At 38.6% G+C, this 24,100-nt stretch overlaps 1 long non-coding RNA gene across 1 annotated transcript; it reads right to left on the bottom strand.

The window, feature by feature from the left end:
• Positions 1 to 299: 299 nt before the first annotated feature.
• LOC133568935 (uncharacterized) lies at positions 300 to 20,787 on the bottom strand. Its single transcript, XR_009809700.1, has 3 exons — positions 20,659 to 20,787; positions 1,167 to 1,260; positions 300 to 915 (listed from the first exon to the last, which is right to left on the bottom strand). It is a non-coding gene; the product is annotated as an uncharacterized LOC133568935 (long non-coding RNA).
• Between the last annotated feature and the right edge of the window lie 3,313 nt (positions 20,788 to 24,100).

Consider the following 24,100-nt stretch of genomic DNA (forward strand, 5'->3'; position numbering starts at 1 on the left):
TACTCGCGGTTTTTGTCTTTACGTTGACCTAGTTATCAGTACAAGGCAGAGAATTCCCGCGAAAAATATGATGCCAATGTGTGAAGGCACCAGATTGGCTAGCTCTACTATCAGCTGACAACATCAACCAATGACTTTGCCCGTTATAAGCGTCTGCACTCGTCGTTTGCCAACAATATAAAGTCCCTGATCCTAAACTATTGTGAGCGTTTTTGAACTCGTATTTTGTTTATATTGGTTGTGTTTATCGGTGACTAATCTGGAAAGAAAACACAGTAGCTCTCAATTAACACGTTTCTTTATTGACAAAACAGTTTCAGACATGTTTAAGCTAATTCAAGATAGGATTACTTCATTAGCGAAAGATATCGATAAGGGCGTGAGAAACAAGTGGAACTGGGCATGGCCCTTTGAGACACTAGTAATTTAAGGCTATGTAAGTAAACATTGATTGATTGATTGATGGCTCGATATATATATCAAACTGAAGGTGAAGATTAACAACAGATTTTGACTCAAAATAGCAGGAAATGCATCCTAAGCTAACATAGATTTCAAAATTTTTCTGGGGGGGCATGCCCCCAGACCTCCCTAGCAGGTGAGTGCCTGCCTTCCACAAAGCAGTGTTTTAGGATTAAAAAATCTTCAGCTGATTTTGTAAATCTTCATTCCCATCCCTGGGTAAAGTGTCTTGCCCAAGGACACAACGGCGGTAACTAGGATGGCGGAAGCGGGGATCGAACCTGCAACCCTCAAGTTGCTGGCACGGCCACTCTACCAACCGAGCTATACCGCTCTATAATGTGAGTGTGAATGTTGTCTGTCTATCTGTGTTGGCCCTGTGATGAGGGGGTGACTTTTCCAGGGTGTACGCCACCTTCCACCCAAATGCAGCTAGGCCAGGCTCCGGCGATCCTGAAAGGGACAAGCGATAGACAATGGATGAATGGAAGAAACTTTGAAGTAGTATCAGTTTGTAATCGAGAAATTCCTGGAATTTCAGGAAAACCGGAAATGGTAAATGGGTTGTACTTGTATAGCGCTTTTCTACCCCTTTTCTACCCCTTTTTAAGGAGCCCAAAGCACCTTGACAGTATTTTCCACATTCACCCATTCACACACATATTCACACACTGACGGCGAGAGCTGCCATGCAAGGTGCTCACCAGGACCCATCAGGAGCAAGGGTGAAGTGTCTTTCCCAGGGACACAACGGACGTGACTAGGATGGTAGAAGGTGGAAAGGTTTCTTGTTCCAGACTAAGAAACATTTTTTGACAGTAGAACAGTTGAAATGGGATGAAAAAAGGAAAAGGAATAGTCAAAAGAAAAAGATTGGAAATAGGGTTAAAAAAGAAAAACAGGAGTCCTGGAAATTTGTTGAATGTGTACAAATGGTCATTTTAATGTGCAGGATGAGTTGAATGTGTTGAAGGTGGAATGGTCTGAATCGGTTGAAGAATATGGGAATTGTTGAAGTTTGAAGAATGTTCCATTGATTTCAAAGGGAATTTTAAAAAAGATAGGGTATTTTGTGAAAAGCGGGATATTTTTGAAAATGGTAAAAAAAAAACTTCAATGGACTGATTCAGTTGAAAGAGTGAGTGTTTAAATTTTTCAAATCGGTTGAGAAATGTTGAAGTAGTAACACGTTGAATTGAGAAATAGTATTACGGAATTCCTGGAATTTCGGGAAAACCGGGAATTTTTCTAGTTCAAAAACTATGTTTGTTTTTGTTTGGACGGTGGAGTGGTTGAAATGCGTGAAAAAATGTGGAAAGAGTAGTCACCAGAAAAAAAGGGTGAAAATAGGGCGTTGGAAAATCAGGAATTCTGGGAAATCCTGGATTTTTTTAACCTAAAAAAAATCAAAGTTTGAATTTCCAGAATGGTGGAATATGTTGAAGGAGGAATGGTTTGAATTGGTTGAAACATGTGGAAATGGTAGAAGTTTGAAAAGTGGCCAATTCATTTTGAATGGGAAAAATGTCCAGGAAAATCTGGAATTCTGGGAAATGTGGGAATTTTTGGAATTTGTCAAGGGAAAGCCCGCGATTCCTGCATAGGCTGAACATTTTGAAAGTTTAAAGGGGAACGTTATCACAATTTCAGAAGGATTAAAACCAATAAAAATCCGTTTCCATTGGCTTATTTAATTTTTCGAAGTTTTTTTCAAAATTTTACCCATCCCGGAATATCCCTAAAAAAGGCTTTAAAATGCCTGATTTTCGCTATCTGCGAAGCCACTGTCCATTTTCCTGTGTCGTCATCCAGTGATGCCAATACAAACAACATGGCAGATAGCACAGCAAGATATAGCGACATTAGCTTGGATTCAGGCTCGGACTTCAGCGGCTTAAGCGATTCAACAGATTACGCATGTATTGAAACGGATAGTTGGAGTATGGAGGGAGATAGCGAAAACGAAATTGAAGAAGAAACTGAAGCTATTGAGCGAATAGCTATTGACGCTATTCGGCCATGTCTGCATCGCCGGTCAAATGTGCTGACCAAACGATCGGAAGTTTCGCATCTTGTGACACTGGAGCAACTTAAATCCGTCGATGTTTGTTTGGCATTAAATGTGGGTAGAGGGAAACGCTGGATGTAAATATAGCTACAAATGTACATACAGCTAGCCTAAATAGCATGTTGGCATTGATTAGCTGGCAGTCATGCCGTGACAAAGTATGTCTGATTAGCACATAAGTCAACAACATCAACAAAACTCACCTTTGTGATTTAGTTGACATTATCGTTGGAACTGCATCTGCAGGTTATCCATACATCTCTGTGCCATGTCTGCCTTAGCACCGCTGGTAAAATGTGCAGACACTCTGGCACATTCAATGGGGGTCTGGCGGCAGATTTCTTTGACTTTATCGTTGGAAATGCATCTGCTTTGAGTGTCGCAGGATATCCACACAACCTTGCCATCTCTGTAGTAGTATAGCTTTCGTCGGTAAAGTGCGGAACAAACGAGGGACCATTTCGTCGGCTTTCCCCACACCCTCGTATTTTGAACAAATTTTGTCCAATTTCTTGCCACTTTCGCATCTTTGGGCCAGTGGTGCAATTTGAATCCCTCCCTGTTAGTGTTACACCCTCCGACAACACACCGACGAGGCATGATGTCTCCAACTTAAACTGAAAATAACAGAGCTGAGATGCGGAGTTTGTAATGTATTTGAGAAAATCGCGGCTTTATTACCTAGGTTACGTCACACCGAGAGCAAATAATAGAAAGGCGTTTAATTCGCCAACATTCACCCAATTAGAGTTCGGAAATCGGTTAAAAAATATATATGGTCTTTTTTCTGCAACATCAAGGTATATATTGACACTTACATAGGTCTGGTGATAATGTTCCCCTTTAATGGTTTGAATCGGGTGAAAATGTGAGAGGTAGAGCTCGCCAAAATCTGGAGAAGAAGAATTTTGATGAAAACCATATGTGTGAATGTTTGGAGCATTCACACAATAAATAACATTCAAATGGCAGAGCTGATTGATGACACGTATCAAAAAGTAAGACCTCGCAAGACTTTGAATGACAGCAGCGAAAAGGTCAAAGCGTTGCCAGATGTACAATAATGGTCATATATGTGAGGCGATTCACCCAATGTACAGTGTAGTACGACAAACTATAACATATAATGATTTCAACCCTTCAATACATAACGGGAAGATATCCCGTAATGCACCTGCATTGAAATGCATTGTCTCACCTGCCTCTCTACTGGCAAATGGAGGCGACCTGCCAGCGGCGCATTTTTTCCAACAGGGCAGTTGGTAACTTTTTTTTTTTTTTTACTTTAAAACTGCATAAACTGAAAAGCTGTACTACACAATGTCTGTGGTATTATTTTACTGTATCAGATAGCCTCCTTGTTTACTTCAAATTGGGTATATACATGATGATTTCCCTCAGAATACTGTCAATAATTGATCTTATGTAAATTTGTATTTTTCCACCTGGCAACACTGCAGGCTCCTGACATGTCCCTGACACGCCAATTGAAGTTAAAACTGTTAACTTCTGCAACAACGTAAGTATTTTGTTGTTGATTACAACTTTACTTTTTATACAGTAGCAAACTACTGTAAATGGAAAAGTCATGGAAAAAAAGAATGCCTTCCAGTTAGCTCAATTTGTACATACAACAAAACAGGGAATGCCTAATCGATTCAACAGACTAGTATGTTAAACCAAGATACAAACTTTAAAATGTGTGATTAGTTCTTTCTACTGTTTGTATTTGACTTTCTCAGTGAAATTCAAGATTCAAGTGGCATGTCGTGGGATCTGGTGCAGCAGATTGAGAAAAATAAAGAACAACATTTTTTTTAAACCGACTGAGGTGTCGACCAGTTTGGAACATTTGGTGTAGTTGACGAAGCTCATATATATAATATATATATATATATATATATATATATATATATATATATATATATATATGTATAAAGCGCCCCCCACGACCTTTCGGGGTCGTGGGGGGCGCTGGCGCCTATCTCAGCTACAATTGGGCGGAAGGCAGGGTACACATATATATATATATATATATATATCTATCTATATATACAAAGTATATATGTATACATTTATATATAGTTATACAAAGTATATATATATATAAATATATATATATATATTTATATTTATACATATATACTTATACATATACATATATATATCCATCCATTTTCTACCGCTTGTCCCTTTTGGGGTCGCGGGGGGTCGCTGGACAAGTCGCCACCAAGTACACCCTGGACAAGTCGCCACCTCATCGCAGTATACATATGTGTATACAACATATACATGTATATGTATGTATACACCATGTACAGTATATATGTATTTATATGTATATATATATATATTTATAAATATGTGTATATATACATGTACATATATTTATATATACTGTATGTATGTGTGTGTGTATATACATGTGTATATATATATATTATATATATATATATATATAATATATATATATATATATACATATATATATACATATATATATATGCACACATATCTGCATTCATTTATACATATATACACATGTATACATGTACTGTATGTATGTGTGTGTGTATATACATGTGTATATATATATATATATATATATATATACATATATATATATACATATATATATATATGCACACATATCTGCATTCATTTATACATATATACACATGTATACATGTACTGTATGTATGTGTGTGTGTATATACATGTGTATATATATATATATATGTATATATACATATATATATATATATATACATATATATGTATGCACACATATCTGCATTCATTTATACATATATACACATGTATATATATATATATATATATATATATGTGTATATACACACACACACATATATATATATATATATGTATAAGAACCCTGTTTCCATATGAGTTGGGAAATTGTGTTGGATGTAAATATAAACGGAATACAATGATTTGCAAATCCTTTTCAACCCATATTCAGTTGAATGCACTACAAAGACATGATATTTGATATTCAAACTCATAAACTTTATTTTTTTTTTTTGCAAATAATAATTAACTTGGAATTTCATGGCTGCAACATGTGCCAAAGTAGTTGGGAGAGGGCATTTTCACCACTGTGTTACATCCCCTTTTCTTCTAACAACACTCAATAAACGTTTGGGAACTAAGGAAACTAATCGTTGAAGCCTTGAAAGTGGAATTCTTTCTCATTCTTGTTTTATGTAGAGCGTTTGACGTTCAACAGTCCAGGGTCTCCGCTGACGTATTTTACGCTTTATAATGCGCCACACATTTTCGATGGGAGACAGGTCTGGACTGCAGGCGGGCCAGGAAAGTACCCGCACTCTTTTACTACGAAACTACGCTGTTGTAACACGTGGCTTGGCATTGTCTTGCTGAAATAAGCAGGCGCGTCCATGATAACGTTGTTTGGATGACAATATATGTTGCTCCAAAACCTGTATGGACCATTCAGCATTAATGGTGCCTCCACATATGTGTAAATTACCCATGCCTTGGGCACTAATACACCCCCATACCATCACAGATGCTTGCTTTTGAACTTTGGTCTGGAGGACACCACGTCTACAGTTTCCAAATATGATTTGAAATGTGGACTCGTCAGACCACAGAACACTTTTCCACATTGCATCAGTCCATCTTTGATGAGCTCAGGCCCAACGAAGCCAGCGGCGTTCCTTGGTGATGTTGATAAATGGGTTTTGCTTTGCATAGCAGAGTTTTAACTTGCACTTACAGATGTAGCAACCAACTGTAGTTACTGACAGTGGTTTTATGAAGTGTTCCTGAGCCCATGTGGTGATATCCTTTACACACTGATGTCGGGTTTTGATGCAGTACCACCTGAGGAATGAAAGGTCAGTAATATCATCGCTTTCGTGCAGTGGTTTCTCCAGATTCTCTGAACCTTTTGATGATTTTACGGACCATAGATGATAACATCCCTAAATTCCTAGCAATAGCTCGTTGAGAAATGTTCTAAAACTGTTTGACAATTTGCTTACAAATTGGTGACCCTCGCCCCATCCTTGTTTGTGAATTACTTAGCATTTCATGGAAGCTGCCTTTATAACCAATCATGGCACCCACCTGTTCCCAATTAGCCTGCACACCTGTGGGATGTTCCAAATAAGTGTTTGATGGACATTTCTGAACTTTATCAGTATTTATTGCCACCTTTCCCAACTTTGTCACGTTTTGCTGGCATCAAATTTTAAAGTTAATGATTATTTGCAAAAAAAAAAAGTTTATCAGTTTGAACATCAAATATGTTGTCTTAGTGGCATATTCAACTGAATATGGGTTGAAAATGATTTGCAAATCATAGTATTCCATTTATATTTACATCTAACACAATTTCCCAAATCATATGGAAACGGGGTTTGTATATATATATATATATATATATATATATATATATATATATATATATATATATATATATATATATATATATATATATATATATATATATATATATATATATATATATATATATATATACACACACATATGGGCTTTACGGTGGCAGAGGGGTTAGTGCGTCTGCCTCACAATACGAAGTTCCTGCAGTCCTGGGTTCAAATCCAGGCTCGGGATCTTTCTGTGTGGAGTTTGCGTGTTCTCCCCGTGAATGCGTGGGTTCCCTCCGGGTACTCCGGCTTCCTCCCACTTCCAAAGACATGCACCTGGGGATAGGTTGATTGGCAACACTAAAATTGGCCCTAGTGTGTGAATGTGAGTGTGAAAGTTGTCTGTCTATCTGTGTTGGCCCTGCGATGAGGTGGCGAATTGTCCAGGGTGTACCCCGCCCTCCGCCCGATTGTAGCTGAGATAGGCGCCAGCGCCCCCCGCAACCCCAAAAGGGAATAAGCGGTAGGAAATGGATGGATATATATATATATATATATATAAAAGCTTCGTCAACTACACCAAATGTTCCAAACTAGCCGACACTTGTGCCTTTTATTCACCATTTTGTTTCGAAACTCAATTCTTGATGACGTGCAAACATTTTCATACACGACAAAATGAATGCAAAATCATGTCTACTCCTTAACTGTTCAATAATAATGTTGCCCAGTGTGCATTTTCTATGTTTTAAGCTGCATTTTAAATATGTATTTGCTACCTTTTTTACATTATGTAGCGTGTGTGTCTGCTCATAGCAACCTCCCACAGATAAAATGTCTGTAGATGCAGTCATGTGACACACTCACAGGTGTGGCAAAATGCCCTGCAAGGTGTAATAGCCATCCATCCATCCATCCATTTCTACCGCTTATTCCCTTTTGGGGTCGCGGGGGGCGCTGGCGCCTATCTCAGCTACTGAATATATTACTTCACTACCTCCATTTCAGTTTGTTTGTTACGTGTATTATTCAAGATGCCCAGCAGGTGGCGTGCTAAACAATATTTGTGCCTCCACGTGCAAGCAGAAGTGTGTTCCTAACATGACATCAAAATTAGACTTAATTGACGTTTTCCTTGCATTGCAGCAGAATGTGATACAGTTTCCCATTCCATCGCTGACACTGATAGGTCAGGGCAAAAAGGCCACTCCCCGCAGAATTCTGCACTCATCATTTTAAACAAATGGCTGTTGACCCGGCGCCAGCGGCACAACACAGGACAAGTAATTTAATTTGCTTCTGTTGCTGACCTTGAAGCAGGGAATGTAGGCTAGCAGAATCCCAATGGGGTAGCAGGAGTGTCTCTCACAATCTCCTCAACGCATCTGAAGAAATACTTTTTGTACTTTGCAATGTCCAAGAGAGACAATATGACGATGCTATATACCAGTGGTTCTCAAATGGGGGTACACGTACCCCTGGGGGTACTTGAAGGTATGCCAAGGGGTACGTGAGATTTTTTACAAATATTCTAAAAATAGCAACAATTCAAAAATCCTTTATAAATATATTTATTGAATAATATTTCAACGAAATATGAATGTAAGTTCATAAACTGTGAAAAGAAATGCAACAATGCAATATTCAGTGTTGACAGCTAGATTTTTTGTGGACATGTTCCATAAATATTGATGTAAAAGATTTATTTTTTTGTGAAGAAATGTTTAGAATAAAGTTCATGAATCCAGATGGATCTCTATTACAATCCCCAAAGAGGGCACTTTAAGTTGATGATTACTTCTATGTGTAGAAATTTTTCTTTATAATTGAATCACTTGTTTATTTTTCAACAAGTTTTTAGTTTTTTTTATATCTTTTTTCCCAAAAAGTTCAAGAAAGACCACTACAAATGAGCAATATTTTGCACTGTTATACAATATAATAAATCAGAGACTGATGACATGTGAAGTGAAGTGAATTACATTTATACAGCGCTTTTCTCTAGTGACTCAAAGCGCTTTACATAGTGAAACCCAATATCTAAGTTACATATTTAAACCAATGTGGGTGGTACTGGGAGCAGGTGGGTAAAGTGTCTTGCCCAAGGACACAACAGCAGTGACTAGCATGGCAGAAGCGGGGATCGAACCTGCAACCCTCCTGTTGCTGGCACGGCCATTCTACCAATCGAGTTATACCGCCTATAGTGCTGTATTTTACTTCTTTATGTCTTTTTTTCAACCGAAAATGCTTTGCTCTGATTAGGGGGTACTTTAATTAAAAAAATGTTTTACAGGGGTACATCACTGAAAAAAGGTTGAGAACCACTGATATAACCCAATCGTTCCATTAGATGTTTGTTACTGACAGATGTAGACCACATTCTCAATCAATCAAACAATCAATGTTTATTTATATAGCCCCAAATCACAAATGTCTCAAAGGACTGCACAAATCATTACGACTACAACATCCTCGGAAGAACCCACAAAAGGGCAAGGAAAACTAATCTAATTCTAATCAATTCAGGTGGATTATGACATTCTAAAGCCCTATTTGAGGTATTAGTGACTGATACTGCAATCTTTTCCTTATAAGGTCCTACCAAAACACTACTTTGCTTTTTCCCCAAATGAATGTAGCAGAAGACTGTCTGTTTCCAGCAAGATCAAATGGCCACTGTCAAAATCTTTATTTACCTCAAATCAGGGGTGTCAAACTCGTTTTAGATCAGGGGCCACATGGAGAAAAATCTACTCAAGTGGGCCGGACTGGTAAAATCATGGCACGATAACTTAAAAATAAAGACAACTTCAGATTATTTTCTTTGTTTAAAAATAGAACAGTGGTTCTTAACCTGGGTTCGATCGAACCCTAGGGGTTCGGTGAGTCGGCCTCAGGGGTTTGGCGAAGGTCAAAACAGACCCGAATCATCGTGTAAATACAAACTTCTCTCTATCGGCGTATTACTGATACAGAAGTCACACTGATTTGCAGGTGTGTAATTTGTTAGTTTATGCACTGTGTTGGTTTTATTGTTTGAACAAGGTGATGTTCATGCACGGTTCCTTTTGTCCACCAGTAAAAAAAACATGGTAACACTTTAGTATGGGCATCATATTCACCATTAATTAGTTGCTTATTAACATGCAAATTAGTAACATATTGGCTCTTAACCAGTCATTAAGTTCTTTTTAATGCCTTATTCGGCATGGCCTTATTATAACCCTAACCCTTTAACCCTGACCCTAACCAAATAACTCTGAATTAAGTCTTTATTACTTAGATAATGTTCCCCAAGTGTCCAACAACCTCTAAATTAAGTCTTTGTTACTTAGAATATATGTTTCCCATACTAAAGTGTTACCAAAAACATAACTTTATCTTGAATTTGAAAAAAAGAACATTTAATTTTTTACTAAAGGGTTCGGTGAATGCGCATATGAAACTGGTGGGGTTCGGTACCTCCAACAAGGTTAAGAACCACTGAAATAGAACAAGCACATTCTGAAAATATACAAATCATAATGTTGTTGTTTTTTTTTACACTTACATGTGGTGGTTAATAGCATTTTATCTTTATTTGTCGTTATTTATATTTTCTGAATAAATTATGTGACAATGTTCATCAGTCAAGTCATTGGTGTTAATTTTCAATCTATTAAGATAAAAAAATATCAAAAATCAAATTACTGTATATTATTCATGCAGTTTGATCATTCTCTATGACTGATGTATTAACATGTGTTTTTTTTTTGTACATAGCATCATATACAAAGACACAAATAATTGCTATTGCGACATCTAGAGGACACATTTAAAACAGCAGTTTCTTTCATTTAAAAATTTTAGGTTAATTTTTATACTTAGCAAACTCATCCCACGGGCCGGATAAAACCTACATTTTACACCCCTGCCTTAAGTGCAGGGTTTAAGTACTATTTCAACATTCTCAAGTATCACACAAGTGTTAAAAAAATGACTGCCGTAAAAATAAACAAGACAAAACTAAATTTTACTATTTACTCTTTGAGGATGTGTAGAAATTAAGAATGTAGAGCAGTGGTCCCCAACCACCGGTCCCCGGATCATGACGCATTTGCTGCCGAGCCGCAGAGAAAACTTAGATAATTTATAAACAACTGCATTTTCTCCGAATTAATTTTCGCCTGTCCCACTAGATCACGGGTGTCAAACTCGTTTTCATCGAGGGCCACAACACAGTTAAGGTTGCCCCCAGAGGGCCACTTTTAACTATATGAATATACATGTATATATATAATGCATGAACAATATTAAAAATACAACATTTTACTTTAAAAACTGGCAGCTCAGTCACCAGAGTCCGGAATTTTACAGTAAAAGCAGTGGGTTTTTTACAGCATATAAAAAAATGGAATAGATGGAATGGAATGAAGAAACAATACCACTAATTTTAGCAGTTAAATTCAAGCAACAGAGCTGCCAGTTGTTTTTTTTTACTGTCTTAGTCTTGTCGTTTTAATGTTATTTTTGTTTTTTTTAATGTTTTAATATCTTACTTTACATGGAAAAAAAAACAGTACCGAAGTTGATTTTACGGCAAAAAAACGCAGTCGGCAAAATTTAACTGTAAAATCTATTGTTAATTTTACAGTCTACAATTTGCTTGATAATTTGTTCTGAAATCATAAGTCACACAGATATTTAAGTACAGTATTTATATTTATTTTAACAAAAAATTATTTTAGAATACATGGTAATAAAATATTTTAATTTTGATTAAATCAAATTTTAAAAGATATGCAATTGCGTGCAGTACATGCTTTTTAATGTCAAAAGGGAAAGAACAAATATATTTTGTAAAAAAAAAGATTCAGCATTTTATACCAGATTTTGCCCCCGGGCCTTGAGTTTTACACGTGTGCACGAGACACCCCAATAAGATTTTTTATTGATATACAAAAAAATTCCTCATACGAAAGTTGCCATTTGTTATATTTGTGACATAATACAATGCTTATTAACTAACATTAAATGTGACAGATTGTAGCCAAAGACTAATTTCCATCTGGATTTTATTGCAAAGAAACAAGCCTAGAGCTCCCACTAATTCAGCATTATAGTGAGTGGTATTTTTCATGCACTTAATTTTGCAGTATTTATCTGGCATAAGTGGAACGTCGGTCCCTGAAAATAATGCCGACATTAAACCGGTCTGTGGTGCAAAAAAGGTTGAGGACTACTGATGTAGAGTGATAGCATCAAATTTGTGCATCATAATACTAACATAGATGCCTTTAAAATATGTATATTTTCAAAATATAAATACAACAAAATATATTTAACAGATACATGCGCATATATATGCATATATATATACATAAATATGTGTATATATATATACACGCATATTTATGTATGTATATATATATATATATATATATATATATATATATATATATATATATATATATATATATATATATATTTATATATATATATATATATATATATATATACATACATACATACATTTTCTACCGCTTATTCCCTTTTTGGGTCACGGGGGGCGCTGGCGCCTATCATAGGCGGACAATGTCAAAATTCGCCACCCCATCGCAGGGCCAACACAGATTAGACAGACAACATTCACACTCACATTCACACACTAGGGCCCAATTTAGTGTTGCCAATCAGCCTATCCCCAGGTGCATGTCTTTGGAAGTGGGAGGAAGCCGGAGTACCCGGAGGGAACCCACGTATTCACGGATAATATGTATAAATATATGTATATACAGTACAGGCCAAAAGTGTGTCCCTTTTTGCAGGAACACTAAGAAAAAACCTTACAATAATATCTGATCAAATGCTTAAAACGTTATGACAGACCACCTGAAAAAGCAGAATGGAATTTAACATTTTTTTACTGAATGAGACACCCAGGATGCACAAGAAAATAAACAATGAGGGATCGACACATCTAACTATGAACGATAAAACACTGACGACAACATACGAGCGTCACTCCTTTTACTCCTTTGACCACCTCCTCAATCGACATCTTTTACAATCCCCCAAAATGCAACACAAATGCACATCATAATGGCGTCTACAGTTTCCAGGTTAAGGTCTAAAAGATTTATTTGGAAACGTCTGGTGGGCCAGATTGAAAATCTTAACGGTCTGCCCAGGTCTCGTTTAGTGCTATTATTTAATGTTTAATGGACTCTCAAAATGTTACAAAAACATTTTCAGAAGGTTTTATTAAATGCGCTAGTTTTTAAATTCTAATAAGTAATATTCCTACTTTGTGGAAATTAATTTTCTGCGGTCGGACCTTGTAACCGATCAACAGCGATAAACAAGGGTTTACTGTGATATAATCAATCTCCATTCATCCGTCCATTTTCTACCGCTTATTCCCCTTGGGGTCACAGGGGGTGCTGGTGCCTCTCGAAGGCGGGGTACACACTAGACAAGTCGCCACCTCATCGCAGAAAATCAATCTCATTTAGAATAATTAATTATCAACAGGGTTAGTTCCTAAAAACCAGTAACTAGTTACATTTACTAGTTACTTTATTTCAAAAATTCACTCAATTACTAACTCAATTACTTACACAAAAAGTAATGCGTTACTGTGAAAAGTAGCTATTAGGTTACTTCTATTTTATTTTTATTTTTGTATTTTTTTTTTTTTTAAAGCCCCCTTTAATGCCCTTTAAGCTTTCATTTATTGCACTGGAGAATAATACAATATGTTGATCAACTTGACATGCATTTGCATTACTGAACTCTGCTAAGCCATGTGGTTTACATACAGCACACAAAGACAAAGATATGTTTCAAAGGGCCAATTTGTTTCAGACCAGAACAAAATGATGAAACTATTTCAAATAGCTGCAACATCTCATACATAGGTAACAAACAGCATAACAACATAGCTGTAAACCAAGGAAGGCACACACGACATACACAAAGCCTAACCAGGAGTTTTTTTTCTCTCTAGGACATGGGTGTCAATCTCTGGCCCGCGGGCCAAATTTGGCCCGCCGTGTAATTTAATCTGGCCCTTGAGGCAATATCAAATTAACATTACAGCTGGCCCGCCGTTATTACACAGCAGTGGTGCCGCTGTAACACCTCAATTTCTCACACTTGCCAATCCTCCCGAATTTCAGTGCCCCCCCCCGAAAATCTCCCGGGGCAAGCATTCTCCCGGACAACAATATTGAGGGCCTTTAGCATTCTCTACAACCTGTCGTCACGTCCGCATTTCCTCCATACAAACAGCGTGCAGGCCCACTCGCATAATACATGTGGCTATTACACACACATAAGTGAATGCAACACATACTTGGTCAATAGCCATACAGGTCACACTGAGGGTGGCCGTATAAACAACTTTAACACTGTTACAAATATGCCCCACACTGTGAACTCACACCAAACAAGAATGACAAACACATTTCAACAGAACAATTACCCAGAATCCCTTGCAGCACTAACTCTTTCGGGACGCTACAATATATTTTGATATTTACCTAAGAAGGCTGCAAATAGAAAAGAGGCATTCAATTTGTATTTAAATTTTATTTGATATGCCATTGATATTTTTTAATTATTATTATTATTATTTGAACCTCGATTATGCATCTCACTATAAAGTTACTGTATTTAAGCCTTGCTTGTTCAATGTTCAATGCAAAACTTGTTTGGGTCCCTATTAAAAGGTTAATTTGTTCAACCTTGGTCCGCGGCTTTGTTCAGTTTTAAATTTTGGCCCACTCTCTATTTGAGTTTGACACCCCTGCTCTAGGAGTTCTGAAATAAAATCATGTCTGAAGTAAGAACACTCTACACATTTCCCTAGTTTTAGTTTAGAGAAAAGCAAATATTGGCCTGGTTCACTAGGATCCCTCTTTATGTTTGTGAACTTGATAGTCTATACTTTTAGAGTGATGTGATAATCAAACACTCTCGAAGTCTAGAATGAAAGAGCTACAGTATTGACAGAAAGTGTGTACCTTCAGTGCTGAATGATGAGCAGAGGCAGAGTTTGGAGTGTTTTTCTTTAGCTTGCTTTCCATGTTTATGTACTCACTGTCCACTGTGTCCAGGTACGTGGAAAATGTTTTCCGTGCCATTTGTTGTTTGACGCCGGTATCATGCTAAATAGCTGCCTGAGAGCGGGTGACTCCACTGTTGAAATAGCCTGCATGGTACCGGGCCGCGCAAGAAATTAAAAAAAAAAATATATATATATTTTTTAAATTATAAAAACACTATATACATTGTATATCAATATAGATCAATACAGTCGGCAGGGATACAGTCCGTAAGCACACATGATTGTATTTCTTTATAAAAACTCCCCCCGTCCATGGGACAAATTTTCAAGCTACAAAAAAGTTGGGGACCACTGATCTAGTGGACATATTTAGAACAGCAGTTTCTTTCATTCCAAAATGTTGGCTCATTTTTAAAAAAAAACTAATCCTGCGGGCCAGATAAAACCTGTTCACAGGCCTGTTCCGGCCCTCGGGCCGTACGTTGGACACCTCTGACCTACAATAACACAGTCAAACAGGCCAGAATTCATCATTACTCACCACAGACCATAAAGACAACCTATTGTTCGTCTTCTCCGCTTTTTTTATTTTGACTAATAGACATTTTAATCAAGTTTCTCAAACACCTTTGCAAGGACTCTGCAGACCGCTGCAGAACCAAGGTCCAAGACATGAGCTCTGGTTTCCAATGACACGTTTTATTTGCTGACTTAGCTGATCTGTCATCCTTGTTTGAGCAAACACTGCAGAGTTTGGTTCTGCATGGTTGATGCAAGGACACTTGGTAGAGTTTTTTCCCAAGTAAAGGCAACAAGCTGACATTTCCCACATCACTTTTATATTCATTCTATGGATTCTTTGAAGAACAGCTTTGTACTACAAAGCCCGTTTCCATATGAGTTGAGAAATTGTGTTAGGTGTAAATATAAACGGAATACAATGATTTGCAAATCATTTTCAACCCATATTCTGTTGAATGCGCTACAAATTTTGATGTTCAAACTGATAAACGTTTTTTTTTTGCAAATAATCATTAACTTTAGAATTTGATGCCAGCAACACGTGACAAAGAAGTTGGGAAAGGTGGTAATAAATACTGATAAAGTTGAGGAATGCTCATCAAACACTTATTTGGAACATCCCAAAGGTGTGCAGGCTAATTGGGAACAGCCGGGTGCCATGATTGGGTATAAAAGCAGCTTCCCAAAAAATGCTCAGTCTTTTACAAGAAAGGGTGGGGCGAGGTACATCCCTTTTTCCACAACTGTGTGAGCAAATAGTCAATCAGTTTAAGAACAACGTTTATCAAAGTGCAATTGCAAGAAATTTAGGGATTTCAACATTTACGGTCCGTAATATCATCAAAACGTTCAGAGAATCTGGAGAAATCACTCCACGTAAGCGGCATGGCCTGAAACCAACATTGAATGACCGTGACTTTCGATCAACTCAGTATTCTTCTTCCTCCAAACACGACGAGTTGAGTTTATACCAAAAAGTTCTTTTTTAGTTCCATCTGACCACATGACATCCTCCCAATCCTCTGCTGTATCATCCATTTATCAATTTTGGTATAAACTCAACTTGTCGTGTTTGGAGGAAGAAGAATACTGAGTTGCATCCCAAGAACACCACACCTACTGTGAAGCATGGGGGTGAAAACATCATGCTTTGGGGCTGTTTTTCTGCTAAGGGGAGAGGACGATTGATCCGTGTTAAGGAAAAAATGAATGGGGCCATGTATCGTGAGATTTTGAGCCAAAACCTCCTTCCATCAGTGAGAGCTTTGAATGGTTGACCAATTACGTATTTTCCACCATAATTTACAAATAAATTCTTTAAAATTCCTACAATGTGAATTCCTGGATTTTTTTTCACATTCTGTCTCTCACAGTTGAAGTGTACCTATGATGAAAATTACAGACCTCTGTCATCATTTTAAGTGGGAGAACTTGCACAATCGGTGGCTGACTAAATACTTTTTTTCCCCACTGTATGTACCACTCAATGTACCACAACCACAACGTTTTTGCCTTGCAGGTGAGACCGAGGTCGAGGTCTCCACCCATAGGTGTGGCTGCAAGGGTCACGCTGTCTAGCCCCGCTCTGCACTTTGGGTGGTTCCGTGACTGCTGAAGAGGGCGAAAAGAGGGGGAAGGGGATCGAGGTCACCTGCCTCCCTTTGAGCCAACTCAGGGCACAAGTCCCTGTGAACAGGGTCGGTCATGGTGGCCACCATCGTAAACACGATAGTCAACAGCGGCGGAGCGCATCACCCCAGTGACAACCCGGGTGTCAACCCAGACGGCTTGCTTCAGGGTCTCAACCGCCAGACTACATCCCAGATGATTTTTTTGCCCACGCTAAGGCCACCTGGAACGGAGCTTTCCAGCCCTCTCCAATAAACATAACCAGTTGATCAACTTTTGATTGCAATGTTTTTTGGTAGTGTGCTCTCATGAAGATAACTGTGGTGTAGGCCCAATTTTTAGAATTCCCCATGATCAATGCCTCCGGTTGGTGACCTCGTGTTTAATCATGGTAGCCAAGGTAAGTCCCATTGTTGTTATATAGTGTGGTTGTTGTTTTTTGGGATAATCTTTTTAGGTGGTGAATGATTTCAATGATGTTATAAATGCTTTTGGCTTTGAGGCCAAAATTGCTGTCTTGATTATCAAGGTTCGATTCCCTGGGGGGGTGTCTCCTGTTGTCATTTCTGACATTGTCAGGACCTTTCCCCCTTGTTGTTTGTTTTTTGTATCCTGCGTGCTTTAGTGGGCTTAAGGGGGTCGTAGGGGGCTGAATCAAAAATAATTGTTGTTGTTTGTGTTGTTTGGCGGCCTAAAATAACCCAGACGTTTCAAAATTTGAGGTGGAAATAAGCCCCCAGTGTAATTATATGGGTGTGTAGTGTCGCGGTTTTGCCACGTTGCGGCGCTGTCGCGCATCTCACGTACATCATTGTAATGGCGACGTGTGTCCTAAAGAGGGCAATTATGGCCACCAACGGGATGTTCTGGATACCCCCGTGTCACTTCTCCGTATTTTCTTTGCACAGGATATTGAAATCGGCTCATAAAACGGTTGTTTTGGTCGAAATGGTGGCCATTTTCAGAGGGGAAGGAGAAGGCGGAACCATATCACGCTGCGGTCGTTGTTTCCGCCCACAGGGGCTGACCCGTATCCATATTTCGTCACGCCACGGTTCTAAAAAACACGATTGGATTTAAATAAAATAAGGTATTGAATGCAACAATGATGGAAAAAACTTAGTTTGTTTCTCTAAAAGAAAAAAACATTCAATAAAAAATGAAATACAGAAAAGCGCCAGGGTACTTCCGCCCGTAGTGCCCGGCGGAAACGCCCACTCCGGAACTCAGCGACACCATGGTAGGTAATTCCCGCGCTTTCGAAAAACAAGTAAATAAACAACTAAAGTGGGTTCTATAAATAACAACAAAGGTAAGTATTTTAAGTGCAAATAATAAACAACTTAGGTCTGTTCTCTAAAAGTAAAAAAAAAAAGAGCGAGTTTTCCGAGGATGCTTCCCGTAAGTATTACCGCCTGGTCAAACTCGTGACGTCTCGAGTGACACTTCCCCTGTCATCATTTTCAAAATGGAGGAGGCTGATTTCAATACCGATAATTTGAAATCGGATAAAGGGAAGAAGATTAAGAGCTATTCAGTAAGATTTAAGGTCCAAACTTACATCACACTCAAATTTTTATTGTCATCATTTTCAAAATGGATGCTTCCCGTAAGTATTACCGCCTGGTCAAACTCGTGACGTCTCCAGTGACACTTCCCCTGTCATCATTTTCAAAATGGAGGAGGCTGATTTCAATACCGATAATTTGAAATCGGATAAAGGGAAGAAGATTAAGAGCTATTCAGTAGGATTTAAGGTTCAAGCTTACATCACACTCAAATTTTTACTGCATACCTTTGGTAAGTGCCATAGTGAGAAGAGGTTTTAAAATAAATAGCGCATGCTTCCTTTTACCGCACACCTTTGCTAAGCGCAGGAATGAGAAGAGGTTTTAAATTAATTAGCGCCCCGGTGGCAGTTCAAGGAAATACAGTACATCGATATTTTTTATCGTCACAAAATATTTTTTCCTTTTTTAAAATTCATATTAGATTTATAAACTCAGGAAATACATCCCCGGACACATGAGGACTTAAATTACTTGGCATGGGATCGATACCTAAATTTGTGGTATAATTCAATCCTAATATTAAGTATCAAACAACGGAAGAATAAGTGATTATTACATTTTAACAGAAGTGTAGATAGAACATGTTGATACAGAAAATAAGCAGATATTAACAGTAAATGAACAAGTAGATTAATGATAATTTTTTACAACAATAGAATGATAAATGACACAATATGTTACTGCATACGTCAGCAGACTAATTAGGAGTTAGGTGACACTTCCCCTGTCATCATTTTCGAAATGGAGGAGGCTGATTTCAATACCGATAATTTGAAATCGCATAAAGGGAAGAAGATTAAGAGCTATTCAGTAGGATTTAAGGTCCAAGCTTACATCACACTCCAATTTTCACTGCATACCTTTGGTAAGTGCTGGAGGGAGAAGAGGTTTTGAAATAATTAGCGCATGCTTACTTTTACCGCATGCCTTTGCTAAGCGCAGGAGTGAGAAGAGGTTTTAAATTAATTAGCGCCCCGGTAGCAATTCAAGGAAATACGGTAATTTTAAAAATTTCTTCACAAAAAAAGGAATCTTTAACATCAATATTTATGGAACATTTCCACAAAAAAATCTGTCTGTCAACACAGAATATCGCATTGTTGCATTTCTTTTCACAGTTTATGAACTTACATTCATATTTTGTTGAAATATTATTCAATAAATATATTCATAAAGGATTTTGGAATCGTTGCTATTTCTAGTTTAAAAACAAAAAATCTCACCTACCCCTTGGCATACCTACAAGTACCCCCAGGGGTACGCGTACCCCCATTTGAGAACCACTGCAATAGATGACAGGTGCGGTCTGTACCCAGCTGCACCCGGGAGAAGGGGGGTTACACCCCGTAATACAATAAATGCCAAGGTTAGGGTCAAGATTGTTTTATCAGTGACTTAGTCCAAAAAGAAGGCGATAAGACACACTGGCGTCTGCCGATGTCCTGAGTCAGATTGTTTGTTGTAGATCATGCGACAAGATGACTTTCAAGACGCTGGCTGAATCCTGCGAGTGTCGTGTTACTTTGTTTACGTCTCTATTTGCTCCTCTCCCATCACCTGAGAGTTTGTAAGCAGCGGGCTTGATCGAACAAATGTACTAATGTCCTCTCTCAGCCATGAGATGTAATTGCGCTCATAACTTCCCAACCCGTAGAAGTGACATCTTTAATCACACCACTGACAACATCTTGGGTCGGAATTCGATATTGGTCATAAAATCTAAATATAAGGCCCTGGAGGTGGAGTGGTGGAACATGCGCATGTTGGGAAATAATAAAAGATCCTCGACGCATACAAGCGAGCTTCTGCTATTGAGATGACGAGAAATGTGCTCAGGAAAGTCCACTAGTCATGTTTTGCTACTTAAATCTTTACATAGACGACTTTAACCCTGTGCTGTTTGTGCTCATCATTCAGCTGACAGTCCAGTCTTTAATAACATAGTCCTGTCCCACAGCCCTCATTATGACTCACTAATCATAGACTCCATCTTCTTTTGGTCTCCATCTTCTCTATCGCCATAAAACTAACTGTGTGTCTTCCATCAAGCAGAAGAATCCGGTAGCGAGCCACTGGAGAAAGCGTTTGTTGACTCATTCAGCGTGGACCTGACTTCGGTTCGGAGGAACCGTCTGTTATTTATGATCCGAGGTCTCTCGCGATTGGCCGAGGAGCGAGCCGGGCTAGTTTTAGAATGACTATGGCTGCCGTGTGGAGTTTGCTGGTTGCTACGATACTAAGTGGCCTGCCAGCTACCTGTCTGATGAAGTCATTCTACCCATTCAGACCCGACCAATAATCCAATGAGTCAAGGTCGTGAACCAACCGTATTTATCAGACTAAGGCGCCCTTAAAATCCTTTCATTTTCTCAAAAATTGACATTGCGCCTTATAACCTGGTGCGCCTAATGTACGGAATCATTCTGGTTGTGCTTACGGATCTCAAGGCTATTTTATTTGGTACATGGTGTAATGATAAGTGTGACCAGTAAATGGCAGTCACCCATAAGAGATACGTGTAGACTACAATATGACGCCAGTAAACAACACCAAAACGTTAAATGTTCCATTGAAAATAAAGAACATTGCACACAGCACTCAAAAATCTGTCAAAATGTTTTAGTACGACTTTGAAGCAGCACCGATTAATGGATTGTCGGCCCATTACGCCTACCAAAGTCAGACATTGTACAAGTATTAAAATAACGGCACCGCAAAATGGCCCTCATTAGCAGACGTGTTATCTGTTTTTTTGTTTCACTATATTATGCAAAACCAACTTTTCGTACCTTCTGGTACCTGCTGAAGAGTATTTAAGATCTGCATAAGTCCTGAAAATTTGCGCGCATCCGACACCGTAGTACGTGCCAACGTCGTAGTCTATAGGTTTCTTCTTTTTCCCTATCTTCTTGTTATGGGACATTCATCCTCCACTGTTGTCATTTTTAATATAAAGTAGTGTAAAGTTCTATCTTATATCTTGCTATGGAAGCGCTAAAAACTACCGGTGTGGTGAGTTATGTAATCAACCCAAGGAACTTTAGTTATTAGTGAGTTCCGGTTGGCAGTTTTTCACAAGACGCATTTCCGGCCTTGTTGTTGCACTAGTGAGCCACGGATGAGGAGATGCTGTTCTGTTATTGATTGAAGTAAAGCCTGATTGTCATTAAAACAGTTAGTTCAATCTTTTGAAACTTCTTCCACTCCCGTCCTTGCACGCTACACCGCAACAACAAAGATGACGGGGAGAAGAGGCTGTCGAAGTGGAGGCTCGTAAATAAGACCGCCCACAAAATGGCGCATCATGAAGCGACTGTCAGAAAGCCACTTGAAGATGATCTGTAAAACTTCATCTATGTAACATTTTGACCAAATAAGCATTATTATATATTATGTAGACCACAAGCAAGTCTTTTATATTTAGAAAAACATCATAATATGAACCCTTTAATGTGCCTTATAACCCGATGCGCCTTTTGTATGAAAAAATACCTTAATTAACACGCTCATCGGCAGTGTGCCGTGTAATCCGGTGCGCTCTATGGTCTCAGAAAATACGGTAATAGGATTTTCTTCATATGATTCATTTCAATACTGTCGATTCTGCGTCATAAATAAAAGTGACGGGGCCTCGCTACTAAAGTCAAATGTATTGTCACTCCTGTCAATGGGAGAGGACGCAAATAAGTTTGCTACCGGGGTTTTTGATAAGTTTGAAGATTTTTGACCACTGAGTTGTGACCACAGCCACAGGAAAGTTACCTGGCATCTTTCAACGGATTTTGGTCCGTTGAAAGGCACTGATTCTGTGACCATCCGTCACTTCATGTCTGGTAATGTTTCCTTAGTTGGTGGTGTTCATTTCCTGTCAGCGCTCTTATTTTTGTTCCACTTCCCGCATGTCTCCCTGAGCGCTCGTTTCCCTCACCTGTCCCCGATTGGCCGCCTGACACACCTGGTTGCAGTTGCCAATCAGGCTGCTATTTACAGTATGCCTGCCTCGCCTGGGGCTTCATGGTGGCAGAGGGGTTAGTGCATCTGCCTCACAATACGAAGGTCCTGCAGTCCTGGGTTCAAACCCAGGCTCGGGATCTTTCTGTGTGGTGTTTGCATGTCCTCCCCGTGAATGAAGTGAAGTGAATTATATTTATATAGCGCTTTTTCTCTAGTGACTCAAAGCGCTTTACATAGTGAAACCCAATATCTAATTTACATTCAAACCAGTGTGGGTGGCACTGGAAGCAGGTGGGTAAAGTGTCTTGCCCAAGGACACAACGGCAGTGACTAGGATGGCGGAAGCGGGAATTGAACCGGCTTCCTCCCACTTCCAAAGACATGCACCTGGGGATAGGTTGATTGGCAACACTAAATTGGCCCTAATGTGTGAATGTGGGTGTGGATGTTGTCTGTCTATCTGTGTTGGCCCTGCGATGAGGTGGCGACTTGTCCAGGGTGTAAAACGCCTTCCACCCGATTGTAGCTGAGATAGGCGCCAGCGCCCCCGCGACCCCAAAAGGAATAAGCGGTAGAAAAATGGATGGATAGATGCCTCGCCTGTTCTTCAGGGCTCGAGGATTAAATATGTTAAGAAACTTTTGCTGCATGCATGACCACTCCTCCTACTTAGAGTACAATATAAGACTCTTACCTGCATGTCATTCTCCTGTTTCCCCACATCTTGGGGTCACAATGACCGCAGCCGTGCGAGTTCCTCACAGATACGCTGAAATAAGGTGAGTTGGAAGAGGAGAAATATCATCTTAGATAAAAATGTAATTTTAAAAATTTATATGCACGCACAACCCTAAAGACTTTCAGTATGTCAGTATGTGGAATTAAATAACGGAATGGATTAAGTAAAGAAATCAAACAAAGTACTACTATAATCCACTTCAAGAAACTCTTCAAACTTAAAGTGTTTACAAAGTACAAAGAAGAAGAACCATGATAAACATTTAGAATTTATTTCATCCATCCATTCATTTTTTGGATAATCTTATTTATCCGACCAAATGAAATATAACTTACTTCACTAATTATTATTTATGTTTAATGTTTTTATTTATGGAGTATATTGTGAATAAATTGATAACAGTAAGTGAACAAAAGTGTTAGCAAGTTCTATGTTAAGTAAAATGGGTAGGATTAAATTAGCTGCGTTTCTTCCTACTTCTTATTCGAACATGTTTTGATTGATTGAAACTATTAGTAGATTGCACAGTACAGTACATCCATCCATCCATTTTCTACCGCTTGTTCCCTTTCGGGGTCACGGGGGGCGCTGGCGCCTATCTCAGCTACAATCGGGCGGAAGGCGGGGTACACCCTGGACAAGTCGCCACCTCATCGCAGAACATATTCCGTACAATTGCCCACTAAATGGTAACATTTGAATACGTTTTTCAACTTGTTTAAA

The sequence above is a fragment of the Nerophis ophidion genome, linkage group LG14 (genome assembly GCF_033978795.1).
Source record: "Nerophis ophidion isolate RoL-2023_Sa linkage group LG14, RoL_Noph_v1.0, whole genome shotgun sequence".
In the NCBI taxonomy this organism is placed as follows: Eukaryota; Metazoa; Chordata; class Actinopteri; order Syngnathiformes; family Syngnathidae; genus Nerophis; species Nerophis ophidion.